Genomic DNA, 20,916 nt, shown 5'->3' with positions numbered 1-20,916 from the left:
GCAGAGCTGCCTGAGCCCCTCAGGAGCTGGGGTTTTGTGTATTGGGTGACACTTTGAAAAGTTTATGCCCTGCTAGGGAAGGGGGTACAGTTTCAGGTATTTCATCATCCCTGTGGTTTCCTGGGTAACCCTGATAAATGTGCTTTTCATAGGTTTTCTCCTTTTGAAATGTGGATAATCAGACATTTCCTTGTAAGAGGTGGGGACAGAAAAAGGGAAAGAGGAGGAGGTACTTTGTCGAAGTCTGTCCCTTTGATCTGATCATGTTTATCCATTTCATTCACCCAGTCATTGAGGCTTCTGGTATTTTTCGTTGAGCCCTTCAGATGTTCCTCTCTATTAAATATTTGACCTTTATAAGATGCAGATATACGATGCAAGGATAGCCCAGGTTAGCTATTTCATACTATCTGTGGAGAGGCAGATCTACATAACTTTGTCATTTTGATTTTTCAATGGTTTGCTGGCATTTATTACTAATACAGGACTGGCCTTTTCATTTTGTAACGTGTATTTGACAGAAAAGATGGGGAAAGAAAAAGAATTTTAAAGTCAAGAAGAAGCTCATGCCACAAGTGACAGGCAGTTCCAAGAGTTTGCTGACACTTGTATTGAGAGACTATGATTTTAAAGGAGGCATTTCTCACCACATTTGTGTCCAACACAGAAAAGTAAGATTGTTGTACTTTTTGAGGGGCACACCTTCTGAGTTGTGTTAATACTGATTCTTTGTTTTCCTTCAAAACTTGCCTTGCATGTACATGTGAACATTCATGAGAGCAACTTTGCAGTCAGATAAACAGGATGCAGGCTGTCAGATTTGGAGCTTCACAATCTCTATGCTTCAGTGTTCAAAGAACCTAAGAAAATGGTTTGTTCTTTTTGGTTATACCTGTAACTTTTTGTAGTATAAATGTGGATATGTGATACTTTAGAAAACTTAGTTTTTCCTTTTGAACTTTTTCATGGTGTTTCTTACATTTGAGAAACATCCTGGAATACTCACATACACTGTTTATATACACGGGTGCACACACAAATCACATGTGCACCTGTGTGTATGAGAAAGACATCTGGCAGGTTTCAAAGTCATATTTGCTTTTTGATGCAGTTTGAAGTGTTGATACCACTAAACTATGTTGGATTCTGAAGTTGTACCTTTTAAATAACGTGACTATGTTTTTCTCGTTCTACCATATATGGTCAGAGACCCTCTCTTGTAGTATTGCTCATTTTGTAGTATTGCTCATCAAGTTGTTTCAACCATGCACCAAACCTCCAAGACAACTAATAAAGTTGAAGAGAGATACATGCTACACATGAACTAGGCCACTGCTCAACACGGTGATAATTCGTATAATTTCTTACCATTTCAGCTTGACAGAATGCCTTAAATATTTCTGAGTTGTGTAGTCCTGGCTGCCGGACAGCCTCTACTCTTACCTGGAACCAGTTCTTAGAGAGAGAGAAGTCTGTTCTGGCATCATATGTGTGTGTCTGAACCTGTAGAGCAGTTGGAGCCTTTCTTCTTCCTACCTACCTGTTGATAGTATTATTGGAGAGAGTCAGATGCAGGAGGAGTCTCAGGCTGCTCTGAGCCTGGCTTTAGGGCAGTGCCTATCCAGCCTGAACACTCCAATTCAGACAGCTCACACTGACAGAGAGCCTAGGTTCTAAGGTAACCTGAATTCTTCCCAGTAAAATGAGAGAGCATTGGGTGGGCTGTTTCCACCCCAAGTCGTGAACCCATATCTTCAATGTGGCAAAATAGAGAGGGAAGTGGATTTTCTTCTCCCCCTTTTAAGAGGAGAGGTTATGACAGCCTGTTCGTTGCTGGAGATTTTCAGGTTTTGCACTTTGGAAATAAACATCCCAAAGATCGTCTCTACATCCATCGAGTCATTGTCTGTCTCAAAGGGCTAGCACTGCTTTATATTTATTATGTAGATTCAGAAGGCCAGGTGTCCTCATCTCCAGGGCAGTGTATGTGGCTATTGCATCCTGTTATTATACAGTGATCAATTCTGGCTCCATGTCCTTCCCTAAGGACATGAAACATGTGCTTACATTGTGACTTCTGCTTTTGGGATGCCCCTTAGCTGTTCTAAATCCTGTTTCCTTTTCCAAGTCTAACCCCGTACCTTACCTGGCTGAATAGTTTGTCTCCTTTCCAAAGGACCTTTCTGTTCCCAAGTTGTTATGTTTTGCCATCCTCGATAAGGGTGTCCCCAGTGTCCATGTGAGGATGCCTTGCTGTCACCATCAGTCAGATATGCCTTAATCCTTGAGATATCTGTCGTTCCCAAACTTAGTTGCTTTCCTACACACTTGCTGACTTGTGTGACAGATTGTTCATTTTGAATATTTTATCCCAGCTGTTTGTTCTGATTAACATTGTAATCTGGAGGACTTTATCTTAGCTTTTTCTTTAATATCAGCTTCTTGCAGCTATCAAAGTGAAATTCAGCTTTGAGCCTATGAGTGAGCATCTTAGAACTCATAAGGGTATAATGTTTGTCACACTTAAACGAGAGCTTGAATGGTTTCAGACTCTTACCTTAAACCTTTATTATGGTAGAAATTGTCATCATGGAAACTTTTGGTTTACTACGTTACGTTTGCCTTATAGTTCAATGTGATGCTGGTTTGTTAGTTTGTACTCTCAGAGAAAAATATTGAAGGTTTTTCTTACAACCTACAGCCCTACTTGTGCCTGTAACTCTTGGGGTTCCTGGGGAAAGAAGCCTACAGACATACTCTCAGGCCTAGGTTCTCAAAGATGACACAGTACTGATGAACTGAAAGACTCTGTCCCTTGTGCTATGTCCCAAGGACAGTATATTATGCCCTTCATTCTTTTTTGTCTTGACCATGGCAGACATGAGATTGTTGGGATGCATACCGGCTTTTGTCTACTGTTTTGCTGTATAGCTTACATGTTCCGTTGGAAATAGTTCCTTCTATATAACTGGCTTTGTCCTTCTCTCCCTTCCCCTCATTTCCTCAAGGTAGTCTCAGTACAGCCATTCACCTGCTGCTTTGAGGGACAGAAACCTAGGCTTAAATGAAGAGACTTTATACCAAAACTTGTTGCTTTAGACTGAAGTAATGATTGCATGTTTCAGAGATTTTCAGTTTCCTAGGTCTGTGGCTATTCCGTTCATTGAGGATCCTCTCACAACTCAGAATGGAAATTAGTTGGCCTGCATTCATGTCACTGCTTATGTTTCTAGCATCTTTTCTTTGCCCATTGGATTAAAAACTTGGGGGAAATGAATCAAGCTTCTCTTTTGATTATATCTGCTCTCTGTCACACCTTAAGGAAAGGGCTACAATTGATTTCTAAATGTTCCTGCTAAGTTTTGAGTTGGGCCTTTAGTTTTGCTGAAGTGCAGTCTTGAGAATCCAGAAGATGCTTGTGTTTTAACCTTAATGTTTAGAAATCTGTCGTGTTTTCATTTTGCTTAATGATAATCTCTCAACCTTGATGACACCTAAATCAATAGAACCATTATCCATGCCGATGGGTAGTTTGTGACTCAGTTCATCACTTTGAGCAAGTTTCCAAATGTATTTTTCTGAGAACAAAAAAAGAAGTTTTTTGGGGTTTTTATTTTGGTGGTTGTTTTTCGCAGAATTCACATTACTCAGTAATTGCTATGAACAGCAGGTACCTTCAGGGATCTTAAACTAAATCCTGTAGTTGTCAGGATGTATTGAATTTTTTATGCATTCGGCATCTTCCCTTTAGAAACATCTGTAGTGTTCGATGAGTTTTTCCTTTGTTTTGCTCATGAATGTATGTCATGACTATGAGAACTATAGAGAATCCTCTTCCCTCTTGCCCTGGTATTCCAGGTGTTAGTAAACCTGTACTCACCCCTTTTACCCAAATCCCAATTAACTCCACATTTATTAAGCACCTATTATGTACCTGGGCACTGTGACCCAATTTTGAAAGCCGTAGGCATGCTTTCAATGAAGACAAGTAAATGAATCATTGCAAACCAGGACAATCAAGAAGTATTTACAAGGTACATATAAGCCATAGGAGCGGTCAGTGGGTAAGAGAGAATTTGGCCTCAGGGAGCCAGAAGAGACATCACATAGAAAAGGTTTTGAAAGATATTTGGTGTTGACGAAAGTGAAGAACAGGGCCTTTCCAAGGGGCAGGAGAAATGGTGTGTACAAAGGCCTGGTGACCTTGACAACACAGAGTTCCAGGAACTAGACATGGCTTAGTATTGCTGAAGCAGAGAGTTGGAAGGGGCAGTACTGCACAGTGGTTAAGAGGGTCGTTCTGAAGCCCATTTACCTGGGTTAACATCTTGACTGTATGAGATTGGTTATGTTAACTTTGGACTTCACTTGTTCCGTCTATAAAATAGGGATAAGTATTTATCTTATAGGATTGTTGTGAAGATTAAAATGCATTCGTATGTGTAGAATGCTTAATGAAATGACTGGCATATAAAAATTCTCAATAAATTTTAGCTGTTAATATTACTGCTGTTATTACAAATGAAGATGAGTAGTGGGTGGTGAAGCTGGGGAGGAGAGCTGAGGTGCTTGGCATATGAGGGAGTTTGGTTTTGATCCTGTGCTGGGGAGTCATGTCTAGCCACACTGGGGTTTAGGTCTGGGAGTGGGGATGAGACCTGGAAGTCAGTTAATAAGTTCTTGGAGTAGTCTATTTAAAAGATTTTGCAGGGCTAGATAAAGAATGAAGTGAGACTGTGCCTTTGAGAGATATGAAGGCTATGACATTGATAGAAGTCGATGAACCATTGACTCTGAGGGGAGAAGGAATATTCCATGATGGCCCTGGGGTTTTTGACTCCAGGAACCAGGGAGAGGGAGAAACCACCTGTACTTATGAGAGTGAGGCAGGGGAAAACACAAGAACCTATATTATACTTGCCCCTTTTTTCCCCTAAAGCTCAGTTATTCACATTTATTGAAGATCTGTTGTGCACTGAATACCATGGGATATTTATTCCTTCATTCAGCCAATATCCCAACCTTGTATCCCATGCTGGTCAAGGGATACAGTGATAAACGAGATAGACGGAGTAGTTAGGCCTCACCAATAAACAAGTATCCAACTAAGTCAATTGCCAATGTGGTCAGTATTCCAATGTCTGTAAGCAAGAGCCGAGATAAGAACATAACCCTGTGGGGTGATGATGGGGGTTACTTCAGATAACGTGGTCAGGGAAGGTCTTTCAAGAAGATAATATTTAAGGGAGCCCTCAAGGAGGAGAAAGAGCCATCGTGGGAGGAGTTTGGGGACAGGCATCTGGGAACATGAAAGGCACTGAGACTGGAAAGAAAGAGCCCCCTAGGCAGGCAGCTGAGTACATAAATCCAGAGCACTCAGGCAGGCCGTGCCAAAATAATAAACACAGGACTCACCATTAAGACCATCTGAGAAATACATCAGATTAATACATGGGAGAATTAAAGATACCCCGCTTAAGGAGTAGGCAGAAATACAGCGAGGTACGGGAAAAGAGACTTAGTCGGAAAAAGTCCCCTAAGAAGGGAGGGGACCAGGAGGGTGCTGCCCTGGAAATCCCAGGAGGAAAATGGTCAACACCCCCAGCACTCCACAGAGAGTTGAAGTGAAGGTGTGTGTTGTATCTGGCAACTGGAAACTCATGGATGACTTGAGCGTGAACAGGTGCCCCAGGGTGGGGGTGTCATAACCCAGAAAAGAGTGAAGCAAGGACTTGGAGAACAGGGGAGGTGGCCACTCTCCGTGGGCAGCTAAATACAGCAGCAGCACAGCTATGATGGCCTTGCCTCTGCACATTCGTGGCTGGCCTGTCAGCCCTCCTCCCTGAATCATATCCCCTTACTCACTGTTGCTCACTTTGTTGTCTGCTTCATTGCCCAAATTGGCAATGACAGTTTCCTTTTCACCTCCCTCTGGAAGCTCAAATTTCTTCCATGGCCTTATGACTGTTCCTTTGTGACATGTTTAGGTTTGGAGTTTCTCTTACTGTAAAGCCCTGACCGAGCGTCTCTGGCTCCCACACACCACCTCTTGCTCTCCTCCTGAGGCCCTGGTACCCCAGCCCCTCCCCTGCAGCTTAGTCCACAGGAGACGGAAGCCTGGCCCCACTTGTTGCTCCTCTCCTCCTCTCCACGCCTGACCTGCAGGCTCTGCCCCTCCCTGAGTCCCTGAGCCCATTTCCTCCCACTCCTTGCTTTGCCCAGACCTGTTTCATAGTTGCTTCCTTTCATCCTTGTACTTTCTTTATGCTCTTGACTGTCTTCTGCAGGCAGGACAGACTTAGAAATCATGCAAGGCTCGCCCCTTCAGTCCTTCTCTCATTTCTAGTTAGCTCTCACGTTGCTAATATTCTGTGACGCCGTCCAGCAACCTGGGCTGCCCTTGCTCCTGACCCCCCCTTCCCCAGCCTGGTCAGGGATACACCTAGAGCAGAGGAGAAAAACTGAGCTCCAAGCCCAGAGCTTCCAGCAGCTGAGTGGCTCCTGTTGAGAGCCTGGCTGTCCCAACTGTGGCAGCATTCTGCAGATTCTGGGCATTTTAGGCTTACCAGATACAAAGGATGGAAGTGGAAATATGCACAGTTCAAAAATGTTGCTTTTAGCTTCTACTGTGAAACTTACAATAGGAGATCACAGACTGTTTTGCCCCTGGAATATGTAGATCCTTTGTGAGACAAGGGGGAGGGAGGAAGTGAGAAAAGAGTGAGAGAGAAGGGGAGAGAGAAATGTGTGAGAGTGCAAAAAGTAGATTTCAAAAGAAATTCATTAAAAATAAAACATAAGAATTATGGAGCATATGCTGCATGGGGAGGCATGGACTATTCACTGCTATTGTGTGTGTGAGAGAGAGTGTGTTTCTGTGTGTGTCTTCACTCAAGGCAATGGTGGGAGTAGTATAATGATAAGTGCACAGTGATGGGTAGAACAGTATATTCTTTAATGGTTTTGCTTGCTTCTCTTTACACATCTATCCTGTTATCAGAAGCTCAATGATACCTTTAAACAGGAATAGTAAGCTTCAAGATAGAGACCATTTGCCTTCTGGGTTAAAGATTGACAGGTGCTGGGGTCAAGGAATCATTTGAGTTCCTGTGTGGCGATGGCCCATAGAAGAGGAAGCTTGGAATAGGACTCAATCTGATAATTTGGGAAAGTCCTTCTTCTGTTGGTTGAGATAGAAATAGCTGGTGTTTCACAGAGATGGAAACCGGAGGCTCTGGACCCCAGCCTCACCCTCCATACACACCCATCTCTAGTGTGAGTAAGCATGTACAAAGCTTTGTTAATCTGAGCTGTCTTCACTACCTGTAACTAGTCATTTGGGAGTGACATCATAGTAACTGAGTAATCCTTTTGAAACTTAAATAGTAGAGCCAAGATATTAAAATGATCCTGGGGCTACCTAGATGAAAGTAGATACAAAGTGTGCATAAAATTGTCTACTAAAAGTAGAGCAGTCTCTATCAGTAGGAACTTGGTTTTTGTGATAATGTAGTACATTTTGTAACTAGATAGATCTCAAAAGTTCATACATTTGTTAATACTTGTAGTTCTGGTACTCTTCTTATTTCCAGGCAGATAGAAGAAAAGAAAAGAAAAAAGTTCCACTAGGAACTTGGTTGTAAATTATGAAAATGTTGACCTTAAACCTTATTAATAGAATAAAAGGACCTGTGGGAATTTTAGCTACATTAATGTCTATTGGACATGCCTCTTTGAGAAAGTAATTATACTAATATCACAACTGACATATCATGGTTTTATTTTAAAGAAAAAAGACCATAGCAGAGAATTTAGGCTTTGATCAGTACTTGAAGGTAAAATAGATTGGTAAGAAGAACAGGCAGTCATTAATGTATATCTCTTATCTGAAGCACCCCATTGCTTACTTTATTATAGAATCCTGGGAATTTTTACATTCTGCTTTGTGGTCCTACATTTATCAGTGACTGATTTTGTCAGAGTTTGGGGGCTCTTAGCAAACTGTAACTGCAGGCACCTAGTACAAGCAAAATGTAGATCTTGACATCTGGTAGGCCAACCACCATTTTTATTCTGAAGTTCTTGAATAAGCTTTTAGCTGTTCAAAGTAAGTACCAGCACCCTGTGCCCCTGGAAAATTTCTAGTTCAAGTGGCAGTATCTTTTAGAGGTAGTATATTGGGTTCTGAGTGAATCACCTAGGTGGAGGGAATGAGAAACTGAAAACTGGTGAAATTTGCTGAGGTCTCTTAGGGTCATAGAATTAGAAGGGGAAGAAAGCTGATGGATTTACCAGGCCCATTTTGCCACATGAGTATTTGTTGAAGCTATCAAACAAAACAAAAGCTGTAAAGAAGTATGCTTTATTCTATCTAATTTTAAATGTTACAGTGTATGTTTATGTCTGACGCTTTACTGAGTTTCTTCCTTAAGAGTCATTATTGGAATATTATCTAGCCACTGACATTTCTCAGCTATGAAATCTGTAGAAAATCACTGGATCCATAGCTTACATAAAAATCACTTATGCCCCTTTCACGTTAATGTCTTCTAAAATACAATATGATGGATATATTTAAATGGTGAATTATAATAATTAAAAGTTTTACTTTTATAGATGTATGAAGGGGTTGAGGGAAAAAATTATGTTTGGCATGGGAAAAACTGCCAGCTGAATAAAGCACTCGAGGAAATATGGTAAATGAAGCCTTTGTTACTGTAAAACAATAGCCATTAAGTGGCTATTATGTAATGTTATTTCTTATGTCTGATTTGAGTGGCTTGTTGATCTTGGAACTTGAGATATAATTCCTGTAAAAATATAACTTTCACTTGGCTAATCTCAAGACTTTTGATACAAAAATCAAAGACTTTTCCAAATAGATTACCTAGATCAGGAACTAAGTACTGGAGCTACTGAAGCTATGTCAGATTTTTTTTTTCCCATGTAAGGACTGATTTTATCTACTTGCTATTCCCTATCCTAGTACCCATCCAGATAAACACAAGTAATTTGCTAACCCAAAAACTGGTTTATTGTAAAATTAACCTAGGCTTGCTCAACCACTGCAAAGGGCAGGCATGTGGCAAAACAATTGATAGGCACATCAGCTGCCTTAGCAAGTTGAATGGATGCTTGTAAAGTTCGCATTTCCATAGTAGGTCCCTAAACAGAAGGATTTCTCATCTTTGATGTCAAATGTCCTTAGTGACCAGTGGAGCTAAACAGTTGTGGGATAATGTGGGTGCTTTAGGTAATAGTTCTTGTTATGGATTCTGCAAAATAAGCCTCTAAGTGTATGAATCATAATTTCCTATATGTTTTAGGATTTGATGTCTGGGGTTACGTATTTGAACCATAGAATAAAAGTTGCCATGTTTTTACTGTGTGGCCTATAAAACTTATATGTAGCATTCTTTCTCAGTAGATGCCTTCTCTCCTGTGAAGTTCAGGCAGGTTAGCCTTTGAAATCAAAGATTTTTAAAGTGAAAAATCAATAGTGGTTTTCTTAACATTGGAATCCGGGCTTAAGATCGGAGACCTGCGCTCTTCAGTCCAGTTCTTGGATCTTAGTGCTTTAATGCTATTTTACCAGCATAGCCATGGCCAAAATGCCATTTTAGCAGGTAGACTTCATTTTTCTATAACATTGTGATTATGTATTATTTGATGGCTTATAGAGGAAGCTCTTTAATCAAGAGCAGTTGTGGTTTTTCTTACCTTTTGAGATTTAACCTTATAATTAGTCTACCTTCTCACATCAGATCTAAGGTGATTTGGGGGTCAAAAGAAATAGATACTGAACTGGTTAGATATTAGTATGATACAACTTTTTTATGCCATTTCTAGGATATAGAAACATTCCATGGAATGGGTCCCAGGTTCGAAATCCATGAGGGAAAAGGGTTCTGACTCTTGGCACTGATAAACATATTCAGAAATGTTGTATTCCAGCCAGAGTAAATATATATGCCCTTTATACTTTTTTTCAGTTAGCAGAAGTTACTTCTAAACACTTATTTTGGCAGTAAGGAAGCTCGTCATGACCTATTGTTCCAGAAAGATTATAGTCCTCGTTTTAAGCCAGTTCTTTAGTTCCCATGTAAGTGGCATGCCCAGCCTGGAGCTGAAGAAACAACTCCTGCTTTTCAAACCTTCCATTCTTATAGGTGTGTCCAGCAGGCAGTGGCTTGTAGCTGTTCCTTCAGCCACTTAACAGGTTTGATTTCAAAGCTTTTTAATAGAGAAACTAACATGTTTGGAGGGGATTCATGGCCCAACATTTATGGATTTTCTTGGGAAGTCTCAGGTGTGTATTTATCTTAAGTATATATTAAGGCCTATTAGACGAAAGTAATTGTTTGTGCTTTGCTCTGTTTTGTTTTTGCCTTCTGGTCCTAGACTGAATTTTTTAAGATTATCTTAGGGATTGGATTGGGAGGGAGTAGTTCCGAGTCCTGAAGGCTATATATCTCCACTTGCAGTTCCTTTTCTTTGGCTGCCTAAAGAGGAGCACTAAAGAGGAGTCAAGTGATTATAAATTCGGCCAAAAGACAGAGAAACCAAGAGCTGGGCGATTAACCTCTGAAACATAGGAAGTTAATTACATTTACAAATACTTGGAGGGGTTATTTATGAGTCATGCATCTCTCTGTGACCCTTTTACTGCTTTGGGAGCTTGTGGATGAGGCTGAATCACTCTCTGAAACCTGATAACCTGATAACCTAGTTTGGCTAAGTTTGGCTTCTGTGAACAGGGTCTGAGGATTTATCACATCACTTCATTTTTTATTTGTATGCCAAATATTTATTGAGTACCTTTTATGTGATCAGGGCTATGATTTTCACCTGGGAAACAAAGCTATGTATAGCATGATCCTTTTCTTCAAGTAGCTCAATCTAGTGGGCTTTAGACAGTAATACAAAGAATTAGAGTAACATGCGGTAACTGGTAGATCTACCAACATCAGCCGAGGAGGAGGGAGGGTGAGAGTATCTGTGGAGACAGTTTGATATAGTCTCATTTAATCCTCACAACAACTCCATGAAGAATATATTATTATATTTATGATACAGATGAAAAAATTGAGGATTACAGAAATTACTTAACTGTCCCCAAATCTCACCAGTAGTGAGTAGTGAATTTGGATAAAAACTTTACTGTCTTTCTTATGGCCAAAAGAAATATAGCTCCAACAACATTCTAATTACTGAAAATAATATTTGTAAAGCAAGATTTTGGTACCTTTTTAATTTTATAGGACAGTACGCTCTTGGCAATTCAAAAGATATTTGTGGAATATAGAGCTGTGATAATTTTGATCTTTGGTATAGAAAATGCTGCTGCTGTCTGAGGGAAGAGTGAAAAATAGAAGTAGGTTTTACTTTGTTTTAAGATTGCCACCTGCTGATTCTCTTTCCTATTAATGGAAATTGTAAATGTATTCTGCTGTAATTTCCTCATCTTAAAGTATCACAGTTTATGATGGTGTTTAAATGGGTTTGTGCTTTTAAATTGAAGCTTTACTTACGGTGTAGCTCTGCACAGCTGCTGTCTTCCAGGCCTTTGAATGAGTAACACCCCATGCACTCAGGCTTATTTTCCTGAGCTTTCACTGTATGTATTATAAAATCCTGCACATTCACATAAGTGTATATGTTATCCACACATTTCAAAATCCATGCCGATCTTGTAATAATGCCTATAGTTCATCCCTTAGAAAGGACAAAAATTCTTTCTGATTATGGATGGCAATACAATGGGTATGCCAGTAAATATCTGTTGGGAGATTTTAGAGATGAATTACTTATAGGCTTCTTTCCTTTTAAAAAATGTAATAATTCGTCTTGAAGGTACTATTGCTAACTGTTTTTAAGGAGGAGATGACTCGATGGCACTCAAATACATCTTTTCCTTTGAGAAAATTACTGTGTTTAGAGAATGGAAAAGTAACTGCTTTGTAATACATAAAAAAATTGCATAAGAATAGACTATAAATAATCTACAACACACAAAGGACACAAATATTGTGTCCAGAATTCTCTAAACCACACACACACACACACAGAAAAACTTTACTGGCCATCTCTTAGCTTTTGGTGATACAATATGTGAACTGTTTTTGAGGAATAGCTGCCCCTACCTAAAGACGGAATGAAAGAAGTCTTCCCTTTAGGAATTTTGTTAAGGGTTAAAGAAAGTGTGTTTTATTACTATTAACCTAGGCCCAAGAGTCACTCAGATGTGTACTGACACAGGGTTTACCACTTGTATCAGGCAACTGGGTGTTAGTTTTGTTTTGTTGAGACAGGTTTGTTGAGATACAGTTTACACACGGTAAAATCATCCTTTTTCAGGTATGTAGTTCAATAAGTTTTAACAAAGTTATGTAGCTAACATACAGGGAAAGATATAGAATATTTCTTTCTTTCTTTCTTTTTTGTTTTTTTTTTTTTTTTTTTTTTTTTTTTTTGAGACAGAGTCTCACCCTGTCACCCAGGCTGGAGTGCGATGGTGTGATCTCAGCTCAGTGCAACCTCTGCCTCCCAGGTTCAAGCGATTCGCCTGCCTCGGCCTCCCAAGTAGCTTACAGGTGTGCGCACTATGCCCAGCTAATTTTTGTGTTTTTAGTAGAGACGGGGTTTCTCCATGTTGGTCAGGCTGGTCTGGAACTCCTAACCTCATGATCCGCCCACCTCGGCCTCCCAAAGTGCAGGGATTGCAGTCGTGAGCCACCGCACCCGGCCGAGTATTTCTATTACCTCAAAAAATTTTATATAGATTGAGCAGTTTGATAATGCTGACATACGATTAGAGTAAGACATTTTGTTTTGCTTTCCTTCCTATTTTATAGTTAAGCTTTACATTTTATTAACATTTCACAATTTTTTCCTAATATCCTTTTTCTATTCCATCTAGGATACTATGGTACAGTGTCATCCTCTTTAAAAATAATTTTTATGAGGAATTGATTAAAACATAGATTACATGGTGATATTGTCAAGTGAAGTACCGGAAAAATGCATCAGAATGAGATACTTGAAAGATGAGCAAACTAAATTGTGTGGTCCACTATTAATATATAATAGCTCATTTGGACAGATACAGTTGCTTATGCTTGTAATTCCAGCACTTTGAGAAGCAGGAGGGTCATTTGAGCCCTGGAGTTCAATACCAGCCTGGGCAATATAGGGAGAGCATTGTCTCCATAAAAAATTTTAAACATGCGTGCCTGTGGTCCCAGCTACTCTGGAGGCTGAGGCAGGAGGATTGCTTGAGCCCGAGAGGTCGCAGCTGCAGTGAGCAATGACTGTGCGACTGCACTTCAACCTGGGCGACAGAACAAGACCCTGTCTCAAAAAAAAAAAGTCCCTTTGATACTACATAGATGAAAAACTTGTAAGAAACCAGATAAACAGATTTGACTAGCAGGAAGTTGTAAAAATAATTTGGGGGTGTTTACTGGGGAAGGAAACAGGGCCTTGACAGTGGAGGACTTGGAAGACGTGTAATTTAAGATATAGATTATGATTGTTGGAAAATAAGCATGGAGATCCAGAAGGAATCTTAAGAGTTTTTCTATGCAATTGAAGCTGGAAGAAAATATGTATTTTACAAAAGATAAATTACAAGTACCTTATTTGCTTTGCAAAATAACTTATCATGTTCTTCCACTATTTTTATTATAATTTTAATGAAACATATAACCTTTAAACTAAATTTTAAACTAATACATGCTCAAGACAAAAAAATGGGGAAAATATTTTTTAAAAAATCACCCCAAATCCTAGTACTCAGACATAACCACCATTACAAACTTGGCAGAGTAATATTTTTCCTGTCTGCATGTGTGCATACATGTGTGCATGCATACCACAAAGTAGATATTTTATTGTACCTCCTGGTTTATTATCTGCTTTTTTCCCTTAATGAAATTCTTTTAAATGCCCAACTTTGCAATGGTAAGATTTCTAGAAACTTTTAAAAAACCTATAGTATACAAGAAGACTGGGGCGAGTTGACGGTAAGTCCCGGGACACATTGGAAAGGCGTCCAGAGGCCGCTGTGCTAATTAATGCGCAGCTGCACCCATTGTGGACATGTCCACAGCCGGCTTCCTGGTTTACAGTGGAGATGGGCCCATTGACACTAGTGAAGGGACCCTGGATGGGCTCACATTTCAGATCCTGTTTTTCTCCAACTGTATTTGGATCTCTCTTGAAATGCTCCCTTTAAAAATACTAATGCTAGCTCAGAAAGACTCCAATTACCATCTTCCCCACAGGCTTAAATGTTGAACCTCAAGATCTTAAGTTTATCCCTTATGTATGTGAGCAGGCTTGCCAGATGGCAGGCCAATTAATATATTTTTGCAAGGTGTAGAAATGTTTTTTCTCCATAGGGGAACAATGAATCCATCTGCTGTACATCTTCCTTTCCCCTCTGTCTTTTGGGGAAAATCATTATTTAATTTTCAGACATAAGTTGTGCAACTTTGTAAGTGATACTTTCTGCTTTTTTAGGGAAGTAGCTTTAAGAATTGAAACTTTTTTTTAAACTATAAAGATGTGAAGAACCCTGTCATGGACTAAAATATATGGACATCTAAGTTCTATCTGGGAAATTACTTTTTTTGAAAGTTGGGTATATAGAGTCGTATGTTGAAAATCTGATTCATGGAGGTATAATCTGGAATAGACTTTCAAAAACGTCTGGTTGAACCCCCTCATTGTGAGATGAGGAAATTAATGTTTAGGTAACAAAATTTCAGGCTGGTAAACAACAGAGATGGTCTGGAAACCTTGTCTTCAGGTTCCAAAGTAGGACAACCATGGTGAAAATAGAATCTTTAATCTCTTGAGGGGAAAACCTAGTTAAGATTCAACTAGGAGAAGTATGCTCGCTCATATTTATGCCTATTCTCCCTTGAGTTTCAGGCACTGAACTGTACATGTCACCTCTACAGTGTCTTTTTGCCCTCAAGTGGCAATTCAGATCAGCAGGTAATTAACTGTTTAGTGACTATGCCTTGCTTCCCAGTTCTGTTGAAAGTTCCTGAAGGACAATTGCCACATCCTCTTTTAAAGTACTTATGGATGGTGTACTACCTGGTCATGGAATGAATGAATTACTGACTATATAAATATCAATGAGGTTGTTTTACAAAATTCTCTCAGAGAGTGTTGGAATTCTAGGAACATGACCACATTATAGCCTTCCCACAATCTGCCACATTATCATACAGAATTTGGTTTCTTTCCCCTTTGGTATGAAGGAATTTACCACTGACTATTCCTGAAGCTTCTCTTGGAAGGATTGTTTCACCTGTTTACCAGCATGTTTGATGTCCTCCATATTTTGGGATAGATGGGCTTACATCAGCTACTGCTAGACAAGAAGGAAGGATTTAGACTTGGCATTTTTTCTTTTATTCAAGTTGACGCCTCTTCCTCGGTTTTCACACTAAGAGTCCTTTCTCATATAGTAGAAAGGGTTTAGAGTTTGGATTTGGACAGACAGTTGGAATCCTGAGTTAGACTTGTGACCTCGGCAGGCCATCTCACCTATGATACTTGGTTTCCTCATCTTTCAGTATGGAAAATAATCAACAAGCCTTTTTTGTACCATAAGTAAAATGGATTGTGACGCACTTAGAGCAGGTGTAGACAGACTACGGCCTGCAGGCCCCATCTGGCCACTGCCTGGTTTTGTGTACTGACCTTTATTAGAACACAGCTACACTGATTCCTATGGGATGGTCTGTGGCTCTTTGTGTTACAATGACAGAGTCAAGTAGTTACCACAGAAACTCTGGCCTGCAATTATCTGGCCCTTGACAGAAAGACTTTGCCAACCTCTTACCTAGGACAATCCCTAGCAAATACAGAGACTCAATAAATTGTAATTTTACCCCTTTTCCATTGGTTGTCTGAAGTTCAGTCTTTCCTTTAGGCACTCTTTCAAGAAAGTTAGTTCAGGCATGGCCTTCTCTGGTAACCCTTCTACAGCCCTATCCCACTTCTGGAGTATAGCCAAGGCCTTGAGCCATGGTACAGGACAGAATATGTTGAAAGAGGTATCTTCATGGCCCCCACACCCTGATATGTATCATGTCCTGACTTGAATTGAATGTTGTGCATGTTACAGGAATAGAATTTTCTCTTATCCAAGTGTAAATACAGGCATGCTATATAGATTGCAACATATCCCAATTTAGCTTAGATTATTTCTCACTATATATTGCAGGGTGAGTCCAGTCTATGCTTCTTCACAAGCTTCTAAACACATTTGAAAATACACTAAAAATAATCATTACAAATTACAAATACCATATTTAGCAAGGGACCTTCTGAAATCTTAAACGAGGAAATTCTGAAGCGACTCTGAGCTATTTGAACAAAAAAGTTCTCAAAGGAGCAATAAGATTTTTTTGGTGTGTTTATTTTGCTTTGTTTTTTTAAGCAAAGTGAATTCACAGTTTCTTAGCAGTTTTGGTTAGGGACACCCTGGTGTCTGGTAGAAGACTAAGACTGAGAATAGACTGTGGTAGAATGTGCCAGGTGAGGACTTACTGATTGATTACCACACTCTAACTCCCACACGCAGTAGAGAGAAAGATGAGGACTTCTGAGAGCTGCTAAAGGCAGTTATGTGTGCTTTTTTTATTTTAAAAAATGTATTGAGGAGTCATTTTTCAGGATACTAAAAGGATTTATTTGTTCAATATTTTAACATTTCCTTGTGTCTTAAAAAATACTGAAGAAATTATAACAGCATTACCCAAAATTTTATAAAGTTCTCCTTGATTCTCTCTGTCCCCTACTCCCTGCTTATTTTAATGTTTCTTTTGCTCTCACACATTCCTCAGTTAGCATTCATTCCAACATGTTGTAATTCTGTATATACTTATCTGAATTCCAAGCTGACTGTGAGTGTCTTGAGACATAGACTTTATGCCAGCATAGTGCCTGGCACATAATAGACACTTAATAAAGGTTTATTGAATGAAAGCACCCCACAGTGAGCATATTCGTGCGTATAGCTTTTTCTATCTTTTGGACTATGTCCTTAGGATAATTTCCCAGAATAGAGATTTCTATGCCAAAGTGACGTCAACATGTTTATGAATCTTAATACATCATGCCAAGTAGCTTTTTGTCTACTTGAGGTACCTTCCAAGTTTGTGACTCTCATATTGCATGGTACATTATTGCTAGAATGTCAGGCTTGTGTTCCCTATTTTCTCTACCAAAAAAAAAAAAAAAAAAAATGACAGTAGGGTACATTATTGCCAAATTCAAGTTTGGAATGAACATTGCATATACTTTAGGACGAAGAGCCTCTAAAGAATAAAATTCCCTCATGTGGAACTTGGGAAACAGGGAGGCAGGCAGCAGGGGCGAGGTACTGGATAAAAGATACTGTTACGGGGCAAAGAACTTCTGGAGTTTCATTACTACTATGAACCTTTACTGAATTGTCATCAGTATTTCAAGGAAACAATTGAATATTTTTGTTTACTTTTCCCCTTTAACACATTTAATGTTCAAATACGAAACATTACTAAATGCAAATTGCTGTTAATGCACATTCCAAGGTCTGCTTTTCACAGAGTCTGAAACTGTGTAACGTATGATGCATTTCCATCTTCAATTGATCTGATTTGTGTGTGTGAAATAAGACTGAGCCTCCATGCTGTGACCTTGAGCAACAGTAGCTTTTTTTTTTTGAGTTTGATATTTCCCCTCCCACACACCTAGAATATGGCAGGCCCATAAATTACCAATGATAAATAGGCATATCTACCTTTTGGTGCAAGCATGTAATTGATGAACACATAGAATCACCCAAGTGGCCGGGCGCAGTGGCTCACGCTTGTAATCCCAGCACTTTGGGAGGCCAAGGTGGGCGGATCACAAGGTCAGGAGATTGAGACCACGGTGAAACCCCGTCTCTACTAAAAATACAAAAAATTAGTCGGGCGTGGTGGCGGGCGCCTGTAGTCCCAGCTACTCAGAGAGGCTGAGGCAGGAGAATGGCGTGAACCCGGGAGGCGGAGCTTGAGAGTGAGCCGAGATTGCGCCACTGCACTCCAGCCTGGGCGACAGAGCGAGACTCCGTCTCAAAAAAAAAAAAAAAAAAAAAAAAAAAAGAATCACCCAAGTGATGCTTTATAAGATGGCATGTAAAATTTGTGGGGTCCAAGCTAAATAGAACAAGAACAATGTTCTGTGGAGATTGATGATTCTAATGAATAGGAATGTTCAACAGATATTCTAAATAACTATGATTTATGATTACTCTAAGTTACATATTCCATTGTATATATATTATTGTCCAGCTTAGGTTCCACCCACATTAAGCTATGACTTCAGTTTCTGGAGAGATAGTGAGATAAAGGAATGAGAAGAACTTCTTACGTTGTAGGTCTAGCTTTCAGATAATATCCCTCATCTTTTCTAGCAATCTAGAGTCTGTGGGCCTTGACCTACTTGGACATTTTTAGGAGAATCTTTGAGAAGCCAATAATTACATGGTAGCACATGATCATACGTTGGTCATTCCAAGCCTAACAGTTGAAAAGGACTCTATGAACAATGATGTCAGTGTTTCCAGAGCCCATTGCTTCAAGACCTTAAAGATACATCTAGGTGGCTCATGGAGAATCAAAGTGAGAAAGTTTTTCTGTGGACCCTGGGTCCTATTATTTAGACAGAGCCAGATGAATCTTCATTATGTGGATCGGAGTGTACATGGTGGAGGACTAAGAACAGATCCTCCTAACCCAATGGCTTTAACTCTTTTGAGATGAGTATTTTTATTCTGAGTTATTTGCACACTTATGAGTGGAGGGCAGGATGGTGGGGTAATTATGATGTGATATTTTGAGTGTTTGAAAGACTGGCAAATGTAGGATAAATATGCCTCCTTAGCTTATTCATATTCGGTACTCAGTTTTTTTTTAAATTTTTGTCCAATTACTGCTCCATCTCTTCTCCATTCTGTTCATGTCTTTTATTATTTTTTAGGATAGAAAAAAATGTTTAATTGTATACACATACAGTTTACCATCTTGGCCATTTTTAAGTGTACACTTTAGTAGTGTTAAGTACATTTACAGTGCTGTGCAACCACAGAACTCCTTTCATCCTGCAAAACAAACTCTACTCATTAAAGAGCAATTCCCCATTCCCCCTCCCCCAACCCCTGGCCACTCCCATTCTAACTTTCTGTCTCTATGAATTTGACTACTCTAGGTACCCCATTTAAGTGGACTTATGTAGTAGTTGTCTTTTTGTGGCTTGCTTATTTCATTTAGCACAATGTCCTCAAGGTTCACCCGTGTTGTAGAATGTGTTGGAATTTTCTTCCCTGTTTCAGGCTGAACAGTATTCCATCCACACATGATGGAAGGAAGATATATGTATCTATATATATATACAGACACACATATAGATAGCTGTATATGTACACACACGATATATATCTATATGTATACACATACATAATCGTACAAGCATGTATATGGAGGGTACACTGTTGTGCTCAAAATGTGGGGTGTGTATATATAGATATATACGTATATGTATGTATATATATCTATATATACACATTCAAAAGACTTTCAAATGTATTTTCTAGAAAGGATTGCGTTATCTTCATCCTAAGTAATGTTTTAAGTACTATTTGCAGTCATTGAGGATAATCCTCTTTGGTGGTAAATAGGCGAACTGATTTTCTGTTTCTTAGATGTTTGAGTTTTAACACTTAATATCTAAACTTGCTTTTGAATACCTTGAACGAAGAAGCTGATAGGTCCACACATACTGATGATGATGAAAGATTGTAAGAACGAAAGGGATGATGCATGTGAGAACCCAGTGCCTCATTCAGTGCCTAGAACATACTTCCATTTTATGTTCTTTCTTTTGGGGATCCCATGTTTTTTTTTATTTTTAGCTAAGGTCATCTGGAATGAAACAGCGTAATGAGATGAGCCCTGAAGTATGACTCCAGAGATCTTGTTTTATATAACTGTGTACCCCATGAATATGTACAATTATTTGTCCATTAAAAATAAGAATTTAAAAAGGGATCTTGTTTCTATTCACGTTTCTGCCACTAACTAGTTGTGTGACATTGGCAAGACATTGTGGATTCTCTATTGCTTACCTGTTTTTTTTTTTATTTTTTAATTAAAGATTCCATTGGCAGTATAGTAAAGCCTATGGATGTAATTTCAGAATAATATTTTTAAATGCATAACATAATATACATAATATTGTAAAGGAAACCAATTATAATGAAATAGTCATGAACACATTAAAATATTTGTGATATATGTGGTTCTTTATTAGCACATCAGATATCAAGATCTAGAGGCATGTCTAGTAACTACCGTAACTTTGAAGTGATAATGAATACAAATCAGTTTTTAATATATCTGCAACAACTGTTAATGTGATATGGAAAATACATGGCTAATATTGTGATGACAGATGTATAAATGAAGGAAATGTTACATTTCAGTTTCTGGTTAGTGAAAATAATAATTTTTTTAAACAAGCCAAGTTCATGGACCCAGTGAGTTCTATTCATAGACATCTTGGAAGTCCACAGACTCCAGGTCAGAAGTTCTCTGGTGTCTCTGGTGGCTTAAACACTAGTAGTGGAGTGAAAAGCTGACCCAGGTGGCCTCTGGAGTTTGTTATGAAACTTGATTTTCAGGGGCCTGGCATAATTGAGGGGATGTTATACAAAAAAAGTAACCTTTGATTTACCTGGTCAGCACTCCAGTCAGAAAAGTGCTGGCTTTCATCAGTTACGTTTACCTAGCGTGTAGCTAGGAAAGCCCAGGAGTATATGAAAACAAAGAAGAACTGTATGAAAGGAGTAGAGTAATTATCACCCACATC

At 39.1% G+C, this 20,916-nt stretch overlaps 1 protein-coding gene across 11 annotated transcripts in view; it reads left to right on the top strand.

The window, feature by feature from the left end:
* MAST4 (microtubule associated serine/threonine kinase family member 4) overlaps positions 1-20,916 on the top strand; it is a 581,240-nt gene that overhangs the window by 415,413 nt on the left and 144,911 nt on the right. The window lies entirely within an intron of this gene.

The sequence above is a fragment of the Symphalangus syndactylus genome, chromosome 18 (genome assembly GCF_028878055.3).
Source record: "Symphalangus syndactylus isolate Jambi chromosome 18, NHGRI_mSymSyn1-v2.1_pri, whole genome shotgun sequence".
NCBI lineage: Eukaryota > Metazoa > Chordata > Mammalia > Primates > Hylobatidae > Symphalangus > Symphalangus syndactylus.
This window is presented reverse-complemented; position numbering and strand designations above follow the sequence as displayed.